Genomic DNA, 13731 nt, shown 5'->3' with positions numbered 1-13731 from the left:
CTACAATCCCCTTTCATCCAAGTGTGTTTATGCGATTTGGAATCTTGCTATCTCAGAGGCCAGATTAAGAACTTTTAGTAGTATCCTGCATTGCTGGGACTATGATATTCCTGGCATTTTTTATGAGACTGAATTAGAAATGTCATTTTCTCCAATGGATCAGAATTATTTCCCTATAGAAAGTCTAAGTTTAACATGTATATATACTTGACAGAATATGTGTCAAAATGAGCCTTGGGGCTTGGATGTGAAGATGGCAAATTTCTCTTCCTTATGTCATCAATCTAGTGGACTTTGGAGTGTCTGTTGCCTCTCTAAGGGAGACTGAACAAAGTGGAATCATTTCACTCAGACCTCTAGCTTTTGGGCTTACGATGAGCTTCAGCACTGAGAGGCTGCTGTTGGATGACCCTTGTATATTGGTGACTTGGCATAAGATCACTGGCCAGTCTAGTTGAGGGAAGGCTGACTTTCCTCATCTATTTTGATACACATAGACAATGCATACATATGGAACTACAGATGTCACCAAGAGATCCAGTTCCCTCCCTTTCTATTGTTCTTCTACTCTGCCCTTCAGATTTCTTAGCATTTTTACTGCTATGGATGAATGATTTCCAATTTGTCCTTAATGTTTTCTCTTTCCCACCAATCTGCAGTCTCTCCTCTGTCTACCAGGCCTCATCACTATGAATGAAGGGACTCTGCACACAAAGGCACAGGCAATGCTCATTTCTGTAAAAGCAAGATTTGAAAGCTGGTACCAAACCTCTCCTTCAAAGCATTGACTCCTTCCTTACTACTATTGTTTCTCTTCTCCCCACAGCAACCACTCAAATTGCTTATTTCTCTCACCTTGGTGATATTTTTCAAAATCTTATATTTAGACAAAAGTAGATGTGGTTTGCCACAAGATGTCACAGTTCGATGGGAAATCCCAGGTTATATTTTCACATGGAACAAAGTTTACCACATAATGAATACATATCTGATGGTGAAACATTAAAGATCAAGTCCATGAGAGAAATTTAATTCAGAGAAGTAAAGATGCTGCCTACCTCTAATAATAACGTTTTACAATAACGATAATGAAACAAAGTAATAATGGTAACTATCATTTACTGCATGCTTACAATATGGCAAAGTGATTTGTAGGTAAATCATCTCATGTATTCCCTAAAAACCTTATGAGGTAAGGATTCCTATTTCTCACACTTTACAACAAGGGAAAGCAAGTATTAGAGATGTTAATAAGCTCACCCAACACACAAATAGTAGATGGGTAAACAGGATTCAAACTTGGGCAAGTTGATTCTAGAGCCTAACATCTCAACCACTACTTACTGCCTCCCAATAAGTATTATAATTAAAGAGATTGATGGCTGAGATAATTTAGACTATTTTAATCTAGATTAGTAAAATTAAATTAGGTTGGCACACAGACACTAGAGTCCCTCCCCAATTACGACAGTTAAGTTTCTGAAAATACCTCTGGTTACAGAATTTTCTACTGAGGACCTCAAGCCCTTATTTTTTAAAAAATTAGATTGGAGAAATCAAAGACAATAAGGGAATAATTAAGAAAGCCTTTTTAAAGTAAGTATACCGAAAATAAATAAATAATACATACCTATAATAAATAAATAAATAAATAAATAAATAAATAAATAAATAAAATTTTGAAATTTTAAACATAAAGCATACTAATGTTCATTACAATGGAACAATAAAACAGCCCTCCAAATTAAAACAATATTTATTCATTTTAATGTTAGGACTACTGTACTTTCAACTTTCCACTTACTAACCCTTTGTCAGCAGAAAATTTTCAGTCTTTGCTTCCCATGAAGTTTGCTTCAATCTACTTCTGATGTTCTTACAAAGAGCCATTTCATGTGCATCTGGAACGCTTTGTTCTTTTTAAAAATTTATAGTATAACACATCTATCTTGGTCAGAAAGTCTTAAAATTGCTAACGAGGTAAAAGGAAAGAACTGTATATTAGAATTTTGAGGAAGGGTGACTGATTAAATTATAGACTACTGTATGTGGATATACTTCTCAGCTATGTGATGGCAACCTACATATAATAATATATATCGCACAAGAGTGAAAGACATTACAGAATACATCATCATACACAGAAGACTCTTTTCCTTATTATCACACTAATTTCCTTTTTTACACTAATTATTTGGGAGTAGACATCTGAACACCTATTAGCTGAGCAATATCATGGAAACATTGCTCCTTTATCAAATACAGCAAGCTAACTTGAAGACCTGTGATAACAGGTAAAAGTTTGCTGCCAGAGATGGAGAGAAGGGTTGGAAGTGGGTGTAGGGTTGGGAATATGGTGAAGGTAAGACAACAAAATATTCACAGTAGAAGATCTGATGGCAGGGCTTATATACAATACATAAGTACAAGGCATTTACTGAAAAAAAAAACGGTAAATGCATTAATGGATTAATGGGTGAATGGATAAATGAATGGATGAGGTAGAAAAACATTGAATATTTCCAACTTTACAATTTTGACAAGGATTTAATCAGGTATTATATTTGATTGTTATCTTGCATTCTGTTACAATCTCTGTTGTACTTTTCCATCCACGAATGAGAAAAATAAAAACATAATGTCCTCTAATCACTATTTGTGAGAAGCTAAGGATGTATTTTGCTTTGCTTCTTTTATACTGTTTCATATTAACAAGAGGTTTTAAAACATCATGAAAAGTACCAACCTTGAAAGCTGCATTTTGTTTTTCTCATCTCACCTAAAAAAATAAAAAAGACAAGAAAAAAATAGCAAAATTTAAGTGAAAGCCAATTAAGGCAACACAGCAGTAAAAAGAGCATTTAAAAAAAAAACTTTTACCCATTTTCCCTTGACAAAGGAGACACATTTAACTGTGAAGAGAGAAACACTCTGATAAAACTTTTTCTCCCTAAATAGTTTTTTAAAAATATATTTTGTGCTTTTTGTACTTTGTGATAGTTTGCTTTTTAAAATTTTGGAAGGCATAGCAATTATGAGTGACAATGAGTAAAAATACAGAGGGGATGTTTAATAGAAATCATAAAACTAAACTGCATGTAAGGAGAAAATATATAGGCAGCAATTAATCAACCCGTGGAAATTTGCCATCATGATAAGATTTGTCGATAAATTCAGACAAGAGTATCTTAAGAGGCTATTACAATTTATTCTCAGATTCTGTATTTCTATTCTTGAATGCTTATTAGAATATAGGCTTTAGCTTCTTCTCCCTCTTTGCTCCCCCAATAATCTGTTCTCCCTTATGGACCAAGTGATTATTGTGTTGTTTATAATAACTGTTCTACATTCCTTATGGAAATTGTAATTATGATGCTGAATATTCAAACTGCAAGCCACTTTTCTCAGGGAAATTGTAATTATGATAATGCAGTATTTACCCAACCAATGTTTTCTAGTCATTGTTCTCTTTGAGGAATGAGGAGGTGAGAGAAAAAGCACTGAAATATAACATCCTGTTGGGATCTCAGATATGTATTCTGGAAAAGCATCATCATCATAACAACAACAACAACAACAATAGCTAATAATTGCTATATTGCAGGTGTGGCACAATCAGGTTGACACGTATAGGAACAGGTGTGTATTTCACGCAGGTGTACGTGAATTACACGTTTCTCATTTAACCTTCACACCAAGCCCCAGAGGTAAATAATATTACTATCCCAATTTTATGAGGCTCAGAAATATTGAGTAACTTACCTAATATCACACAGTAGTAAATATTAGAGTAAGGTTTAAACTCAGGTCTGTTGGACTTGAAAAATCTATTTATGAGCTCATTGTCAAAAGCCTCCCTTTCGTTCACTGGTATCAGTGCACATTGGTGAATTGATTCGCCCACAGTCTCTCTTTTCCAAAACCAGTGTTTCTTAGTCTGTGTGTGGCATAGTCAGCTCCATGGCAGATAGACACTGGCTATAACCCTTACTCCCCAAATATGGAATTTCTTACCCTTACCCTGAGAATGGGAATAAACCTCTGTGCAGAGTGAAATTCAACGCCATCTTTTTGAAGGGCAATTTGGCATTATTCAGTAAGATTAAAATTTTTCATGCGCTCTGATCCACAGTTGCACCTCTAGAATTTATGTTAGAGGTATCTAAGTACTCATTACAACATTGTTTTAAATAGTGTAAACCTACAGAAGCAGCCTGAATGTCTCCCAAATACTTCGTGCTACAATAGAATACAATAGCATATTAAAGTTATTAAAAAGACGGGTTCATGCTATGTGTCCTGGAAAAATGCCCAGAAAACACTGTTAGGTTAAAACAGTAAGTTGTGAAAACAGTATATATAATTTGATTCTGCTTTTGTTAAAATATAGATGTTTATTTATGTATATGTACCATCTGATTTTGCATAGAAGAAAAACTAGGGGAATAGATACTGAATACTTAGAGTATCTTTTAATAATAAGTTGAAAGGGGAACTTCCCCCCATGATTAATGAGTTCTCAGTGCTTGAAATGTTTATAGTGAACATGCATTTTTTTGATAAGCAGAAAAGAAATTTTTAAAAATAGAAAAAGACAGAATCAAGGACATCCAAAAATAAACACAAATATTATAGTATTTCAAAAATAAATCCAGCAAAACAAATAAAGGTAAATCCAATGTCAATCAGTGAAAATTATTAATAAGTGAGCCCCTAGATAGGATGGGAACTGGGTCTCTCCTTAACTCCTCTCATCTGCTTGCCTTACCTCTACTTTGCAAGATCTATACAACCAGGGCCCCAAGCAAGGATGGAGACCCTATCCTTTACTCTCTAGGAAATCAGCAGTAATTGTTTAGGATTTTTTCAATATTAATAAACAGTGCTTGAGTACCTATCATATACAAGAACTTTGCAGACGTGCTTTTAAATCCTGTAATTGCAAGACAGGTATTTTTACTTTTTACATTAATTACATTAATACATGAGGAAAATTAGGATCACTGAAATAATTTATTTACCCAAAGAGTCCAAGTTATCCTTCGTTCTCTCTCTCAGATCTCTTTTTTCGTTTTTTAACCTGGCAAATTTACCAGGCTTGATCAAAAAAGAAACTAAGATTAAAAAGAAACTCAGAAACTAAAACAAAACAGGAAATAAAAGACAAGAACAAAAATATATAAACTAATGGTTTCTTTTTTAGCAGACTACATCCTAGCCACCTGATAACTGTCTTATGCAGCTTGAAGATTTCCAATATCTGTTCTTGGTTCTTCTCTCAGCTTTACTCTCTGATACCCTGCCCAAAGAGTTCCACTGCCCTCTCCCATTTCTTTTCTAAGTCTTAGAATAACCTCTCCCTTGTTCTTTCAGTGGAACCCATTTATTTCATATATAGGCCACACAATGAATATTTCTGTTCTCCCACACATGGAAAGGTTAATGAGCTGTCCAGCCTGGTAACAATAGGGGTCAATTTCAAGCCTCAATTTCAGCACTAGCCCTCAGGGAGACGGACCAGCCACTTGACTGAAAGCTGATTATGACCCTGGACTTCTTCCACCTAAGAAGGAGCAGTGAATCATTTTCACTTAAACTGAAGCAAATTCCAAATATGTGTTTGCTTACTTGCTTGCAGGGCTTTGTTTAGCACCATAATCTGACAACCTATAGTGTTTGATGCATCATTACATGATCCTCCATAATATCACCCAGTGGAAATACTTTCGACATCAGCAGTGGGCACATGTTCATGGCATCTACTCATCTCAACACATATGGCATGACACAGAAGCTCTGGCCTGACAGTCCCATGCAACACCCTTTTGACAGTATGGCTGAAACACCCGTGTGAAGATGGTATCCGACAATGATGGGGTGTCACCAGAAGAATACGATAAATATTCCAGATCAAGACCTTTATTTAGTACTTCATTCTCAGTAGACAGAATGTATACATGGGTCTAGGAACCAAGGAGAGGAGGTGGAATTGGTTGAACTTAGCATCACTCCCAGTGGCATAAATGGGGAATTGGTGGCTCCTGTTTCCACAAATTTAGGGTCTGGATCTAGAGATCCCAATTTTCAGAAGTAGAATGCTTCCGTGAGGGGACACAGTAGGAGTCCTATTAAACTTTAAAATGTATTTTGTATCCAATCACTTTGAGCATCCTATGTCAGCTGTCTGGCAATAAGAAGAGCCACCATATTGGCAGGATAACTGATTGATCATCGTGAGGAAGTAGAGCTGCTGTTCTACAACAAGGGAAGGGAAGAGCTTCTAGTAACCAGGTAGTTCATAGAGCATTTTCTTTAGTATTTTCCTGCCTATTTTTGATAATAAATGGACAAGTACAGTAGCCATGACCTATGCGAATGGTGAGGAGGTTCAGACCCCTCAGTAACGGTCTGTGCCAGCCCACAAGGTAAACTACATATATCAGTAGAGGTACTAGCCGAGGAAGAAGGGATTCTAGAATGGGTAGTAGAAGAGAGAAGACAATAGGAAGACAATATGTATCAGTTGTGGCCTTGAGACTAGCTGTGCTGGCAGGGGCTGTAGTCCCCCATAATCTTCTTCTTGGAGGTTTTCTCAAGAAAGGTGACTACTAAGGAATCCTGGAGGAGCTGTTCCCAGATAGAATAAACTTATTATATGAAGCAAAAAAAAGCCAAGTATCACAAGGAGTAAACACAGTAGATGCTGCAGGACATTGCCCACATCTGCCTTTAGGAAATGGGAGTCATTTCCCCAGTTGCCTGAAGTGTTGGCCTCCAATGGCTCACAGCTGACTCCCTCTCTGGAGATTTCCCTCCTTCTACCAAAGGGAGCTGCCTTACCCAGATTATTTACCGTCCCACAGGCAGCTCACATCTAATGACTCACCAGTATAGGAGTACAAAAGCCAAGCCCCCTTTTCTCTGCTTGGGACAACTCCAATGATGGTGATCTCAAGTACACTACCCAGAAAACTTCCTGCATAAAATCTTCCATCACAGGGGCGCCTGGGTGGCTCAGGTGGTTAAACATCTGACTCTTGATTTCTGCTTAGGTCATAATCTCACAGTTTGTGGAATCGAGTCCCTCATCTGGCTCTGTGCTGACAGTGTGGAGTCTGCTTAGGATTCTCTCTCTCATTCTCTCTATGCCCTTCCCCTGCTTGTGAACACACACACTCTCTCTCTCAAAATAAATAAACTTAAAAAAACCAAAACAACACTTCCATCTCAGTGTCTCTCAGGAAAACTGACCTAAAGAAAGATTACAAAACTCAGAAGACTTGATACTGAGCACTGAACATAGATATGACTGCCTCTTAAGCCCATAGCATATCCATTGTATCTTCCTGTTTCCCATAAAGAACAGTTTAATTTAATTTTAAACATATATTTGTTTAGGCAGTAAACACAGTCAATAATGATATGTTTAAGCCTATAAATCAGAAAGCATTCTTCATTGTTACACAGTATCTACAATTACGCTGCCATTGGAACACTAAACTAATGTATTTATACCTCTTGAAATCCAGACTGAGATAAATTAACAGACATCTATACACACACACATACTAATTTATATTATAGTAAAATATGTATGCACATGCCTCTGCATATATGTGTGTACATCTCTATAAAACATACCTCAAGGCTAATTTCAAGGTTAATTTGGCCAAAATCCCCAGTTATGCTAGCCTATTTTCTTTTTTTTTCTTTTTACTTTTGATGTTTATTTATATTTTTAGAGAGACAGAGAGAGACAGAGAGTGAGCAGGGGAGGTGCAGAGAGAGACAGAGACTGAATCTGTGATATCATGACCCGAGCCAAAGTCAGGCACCTAAACGATTGAGCCACCCAAACGCCCCAATGCTAGTCTATTTTCAAAGAACAAAATGATAACTTTTGATCATGCCATTTTTCTGGGAAAAAAATCAAGACTTCTCTGTTGCAAAAAACTTAAAAGATTAGTTATGGAACAAAGGCTTACATTTCCTACCATAAATGTAAGGATTTTATCAAGCATGAAATGCAGTCAGAACGATTTACAGTCCAGTAAAATATTACCTCAGGCAGCCTTTACAATCAGAACACACAAGCTACCTAATTCTCTACAGTTTTGAGAGAATGCAGTTAGGATTTTACAACCAGTGAACAGAGCAACTCAGAGGTCACCATGTCTCTGTAGTCTCTTTTCTGCAAATCATTGTACCTCTTCACTCTGTTCCTAAAGACATTTTGCATCACAAATTACTTGATCTCATCTACCAACTCTTAAGACTGGATCAAATTATTACCCTCTTCTGCCTTGATGTATGTGGCATCTTTACTTATGCTCTCCTACCATTATACTTCATTACGGGCTCCACAGGAAAAATAAACACAGGGTGTTAGGTGGTATTGCTCTGACACAAAACTGAGAATAGAAAATTTCAAGGAACTGGCTAGAAAGAGGGCAGAAAAGAGTGGTTACACATAGAAGAAGGCCTCCTAACTTTAGTTTTATCTTACTCGTCTTTGGTTATTGGACAAAAGGTTATCATTACATTATTCCATTGGGAGCTAGGTTTTGACAAAGTCTGAAATATCTGAGGGATGTTAAAAGTTTCAACTTGTGATAACTGGGAACCTGTAGGAACCTCCCCCACAGGACTGCATTATACATCCCCTGTGGAGATGTGGGTCAATAAAGCAAAGCACAGGAAATATTTTGAATGAAGCATGAAGCTAAAGAATTGGATGCTTTACTAAGAAGTAGCAGGTTTTGTACAGGACACTCCACACAGTGAGCTTTAAGTTAAAGACATCCAGACTTCCAGAAACACCTCTACAAGACCATTGTTCACCTAATGATTGATAATTCTGTAGGACTGTACAGTCGGTCATTCTAAATTTATTCTGGGGCCATTCATTATTCTTAAGGAAAGTCATTAACATGTAAACCTGTAAACCTCAGGAAGACAGCAACATAGATTCAAATCAGTTCATTAATCATTATAATTGGGGTTGTGGAAGATACAGAGATGTTCACGACCTACTCACAAGGAGCTTACCTTGACTTGTAAGGCCAGTACAATTGGCATTCTCTCAAACCTGCAACAGCATGTGACTACTCAGTTCCTAATGAGTAATATTTTTGGGTTCAGGGAAGAGAGTCAACTTTTTGCCCATGACACCCAGAATGAGCATAGCTGAGTGAAGTCAGTACAGAAAGCTACATGCTATATATTATATTTAACATCACGCTAGTACATATGAAAACACAGACCAACAAACAGATAAAGACTTACATATAAAGGCATGGGGTTGACTCTGTAACCCCAGGGTCTCTCCAGCACAGAGCATATCAGAGTGGAAAATTATGTTCTAAGAATTTAATTTTGATGCGTTTTTTAAAGAATATTTGAAATTAAATAACAGAGAGATGTTGGGGAATTGTCTGAATTTGCAGGCTGGAACCAGAGAAATGGTTTGGAGATGAGTAGGCAGTTTATAAGAACCGTTGAAGTGGCACTTGCCAGAGAGTAAAGGCAGGTTGTTTTATGTTCGTCTGCTTTAGTCCTCCTGACAGAGATGGCAAATAGAACCCAAATTAACTAAGGTGAAATCATGCCTTTCTACAACTCTGGGAAAGCAGTATCATTTAAAAAGTACTGAACAAGGAATCAGGAGGCCAGGGTTTAGTCTGTACCCCGCCTCCAAAGGGTTATCTGTTTCCAGACAAGGTGTTTTCTCAACCTGAGGTACAAGTTAAGTCTCAAGAGGCAAACTAAGCACAGGAAAGGTATACAGCTTGACACATTCTAAATAAGTGACAGCTAGTAAGGTATATCCAAGCCCAGAATCCCAAAGGGAACCTAAAGGGATACTGAGAAAGACAAAACCTAAGTGGAAAACAAAGGAGAAGGAAAAGAATGAAAATATGAACCTGAAACAAATGTCAGGGAACATATAGAAAACTGACTTAATCCCACAGTAAGCGAATGTTTGGATACACAACCTAGATCCTAGAGATCATATGACACAGCAAGAAAATGTGGATTGTGTTGATTGCTCAGGAATCACATGATGCATTTGTGGCCTGATGTCAAGGCAGACTGTAAGCACTGTGCAAAAAGGACATCTCTCTTTTTCTCACAGTAAATGGCACGTGGTTAGTACTCGATACATATCTTAGAATGAGTGAATGGTGTGACTAGATGAGATAAAAGGGATAGAACTAAATGGGACAAATATAGCAAATAACTGAGTGATGAACTATAGGTAACAAGATGCATTTGATGAATGTCATTGGTTAAAAAAGCACTGGCCTAGGAATCAGGGAGCCATTGTGTCATTACAGGTGCCTTATAATTTTTAAACTAGTTCTTAACATCATTCATTCTTTTAAAATAAAGTAAGAAAGCAATATAATGAAAAACATGAGATTCTTTACTTGGTCCTCTCCTCCCATCCTGCTCTGCCAAGTAACCACCTCCCCACTATGTCAATTAACATAGAGTGATTTAGACAAGAGTACGGAACGGAAGTATGACTTTTGAATCAATAGGAAATGTGATGTGTCTCCCACACACTTTAGTGCTATCTTAGGCTTTGTTATTACACCCACAGTATATAAAGGAAGGTAGGAAATGAACCTGCTTTAGTGTTCAGTTGTCATATCAATAGGGAGCATTGCTTTTGTTTTGGAAACCAGATTTTATGAGATCCACAAACAAATCGAACATAATCTGGGAGAAAGGCTGAGTTAGTGAAGAAATTCAAAATAAAATAAGGTATGGCTGAAGGAACTGAACATGATCAGGGGAAGCATGCAAATTGTTTTGGAACATCTGAATAAGAACCATAAAATTTTAGCTGGAAAGATTCAAAGTAACATGATGAAGAATACTAAAAACGGTCTCAAGATGGCTTTTATTGCCTAAAGACAGAGTCTGACAAACTACAGGCTGCCTAATCCAGCCCCACTCTTTATGCTCTTTATATATTGTTTATGTTGGCTCTCCTGCTGCAAGAGCAGAGACGAGCAATTTCGACAGAGACCATACAGCTCACAAATATGTTCACTATGCAACCATTTACAGAAAAAGTCAGCTGGCCTTGAGAGATGGACAACCATTCCTTCATTTATTCATTCACTTAGGAAACATGTTTGAAGCACATACTTGACTCTAAAATGTATAAGACACTGGCAATACATAGTAATACACAGTATGTACCTTAGCCTAGGTACCAATTTCCCTGTCACCAAACATAAATAAACTAGATGATCATTAACAGAGGATATTTTAGAGGGGAGAAAAATCATGAAATAAATTATTGGATTCAATGACTTCAAAGGTTTCTTTCAAATGCAAAAAAATTTTAAAGGGAAAGTTTCATGGAAGAAAAAGCCTTGAAAAACTGGTAAATGGAAACAGAGAAGTAGGAAGTGGGGTTCCTTCAGGTATGGAGAAGGGTCAAGGTGGGTGATCAGAAAATAAAAATCAGTCAATTTGGATAAGCATATTAGAGTAGGAGTGAGGAAATACAGAGGAGGTATGTTTGGAAAGGCCAAAAGAACCATAGTGTGAAGGGTATTCTATGTGAAGCTTAATATTTTTCAGGTATTTTAGACAATAGGAGGCTACAAAGTGTTTTTAAAAAGAGGTAGTATAAATAAAGTTAAATCCTGGAAAGATTGATCTGACAATGATATGTAGGACAAATTGGAGAAGAAAGAAAACTAGAGACTCAAGAAAAGCACAAAATCTACAGACTGGATAGAAAGAGAGAAGCAGAAATGGATGTGTATTTCACATGAAGGACATGTATTGGGTCTACAGCAACTCAGGCTTTTCAAGAACAAGGAGCAGGAGCTGGATGTCCTGTCCCTAACTGTGTATTTCTTTCTCAGGGCCAAGGGTTTCCTTTATACAAGATCCAAAGAAACATGGTAAACTCCATCTTGATTTGAGTCAATACCCAAGGAAGTCCAACACTGGTGGGTAGAAAACAGTGTGTTCAAAACAGGATCCCTGACAGTAATTATGGCTATATAGGATGGTGTTTGGAATCTTACAGCAGAACCCATCAGCTTTTTCAGGGCACTAGTTAAAAGATAACAATTGACAACTTGGTGTGTCAAGTCTGGAAGGAAAGTGCAGAGCAAAACAAACAGCCAGAAATTCAGTAATAGAGTTCTGATTAACATGGTAGAAATAGAAAAAAAAAAGTATCTCTGCGGGTATTTGTATACCAAGGGCTGCAAGAATAATTACGGTCCATGGTTGGTGTGCTTGAGGCTGTTGATGTATTATGTAATTTGGAACTGGGTGCGGCCATGCATGCAGATAGCAGATTTCAAGGAACACAAGGACTGCCCATAGAATAATTATAACTACTTTTATAGGGAGTTCAAATGTGTCCTTAGCAATTTGGGATGGAGTGTACACGTATATATATCAAATACACAAAAGATGCTTATGTCTGAATGGGCACCATCAAGAAGAAAAATAGACAACAATCTTTTCAAAGATTATTATTATTCATAGATTGTAATTGTGGCTCTAAATGGAAATCTTCATCTTCTGCCCATAGTCTACTCAATTGTATCTGATGGAAGTCCTCAGCTTGCAGAAAGTTGATCATATATTGACAAATGAGGAAATCACCCAGATGGGCATTTATGTTGTACTTCTAACCTAACCATCCTATTGTAAAGAGAAGAAACCCAAAGCTGCAAATTTGGGGAAGATTTTTGGCCAAATCATTTGTAGGTCAAAAGCCTTAGGGCATCATTCAGATTTGTAGATTTCATTTTTCCTTTTACTGCTAATAAATTCAAAGATGTCTGCATATTGTTAATACACATAGTGAGTATATTGCAGTGAGTACATTACAATGGAAAGAGCAGTCTTTGGCTTCAGATGTACCGAGGTTGAATCCCAGCATTATTACTTATTAGCTGGAAAACACTGGATGAGTTCCATAACTTCTCTGAACCCCGTTTTCTTATCTATAAAATGAGACTTAGATTATATACAGATAGTGCCTCACACTTATTAGACACAAAATAAATATCAGTTCCATTTCATCTTTAATACTGTTTTAGATTATTAAACTATCTCAGCTACTGGCATTTATCATCTGTGACATTCAAAATATTAAAGCATTATTAGAACATCTCAAATGTCTAGTATTCAAAGATGTTCTCATATGGAATAATTCACATGGAAAGATTCACATGAGAAAAGTCATTAGGTATGTCTTTGTAAAACAATCATATCAATAAATCACATATTAAGTGGGTTTAGCTAGCCACCTATAGCACATTATGGACATTAATAAGTGTTCATTTATATTAAGGACAAACATAATATCCACAGGGTGAGTCAGCTGAATACCAAGTAAATACATTTTATATTTCCTATGTTGTACCTCAGCAATACTTAGAGCAAAGCCTTGAATCTCATGGGGCTCATTCACACACAGTCTGTTGCTCTTCAATACCTAAAACCCTCATATAGAAATATTGTAATTAAGTTCTACAAGCCACACAGTATATTTAAATGGGAAGTGCTAAAGCATAGTGGCTAATAATACTTGCTCTATTTTTAGATACCCTTGATAGGGCTCTTCAACTTGCTGTGTGATCTTCAACAGGTTACTTGACCCCATGCCTCATTTTCTTGATTGGTAAAATGCGGATGATAATAAACAGCATCTACCTCATACTATGAGGACTGAAGGAGAAA

At 36.8% G+C, this 13731-nt stretch overlaps 1 non-coding gene across 1 annotated transcript in view; it reads right to left on the bottom strand.

Moving 5' to 3' along the window:
- The window catches only part of LOC106977833 (uncharacterized), a 228850-nt gene that overhangs the window by 105166 nt on the left and 109953 nt on the right, over positions 1 to 13731 (bottom strand). The window contains exon 2 of the transcript XR_003413933.2: positions 2747 to 2779. This is a non-coding gene — a transcript (uncharacterized LOC106977833). The remainder of the gene's footprint in view (positions 1 to 2746; positions 2780 to 13731) is intronic.

The sequence above is a fragment of the Acinonyx jubatus genome, chromosome D4, assembly GCF_027475565.1.
Source record: "Acinonyx jubatus isolate Ajub_Pintada_27869175 chromosome D4, VMU_Ajub_asm_v1.0, whole genome shotgun sequence".
NCBI classification, from domain to species: Eukaryota; Metazoa; Chordata; class Mammalia; order Carnivora; family Felidae; genus Acinonyx; species Acinonyx jubatus.
The sequence above is the reverse complement of the archived record's forward strand: the minus strand, read 5'-3'. Positions and strand labels throughout refer to the sequence as shown.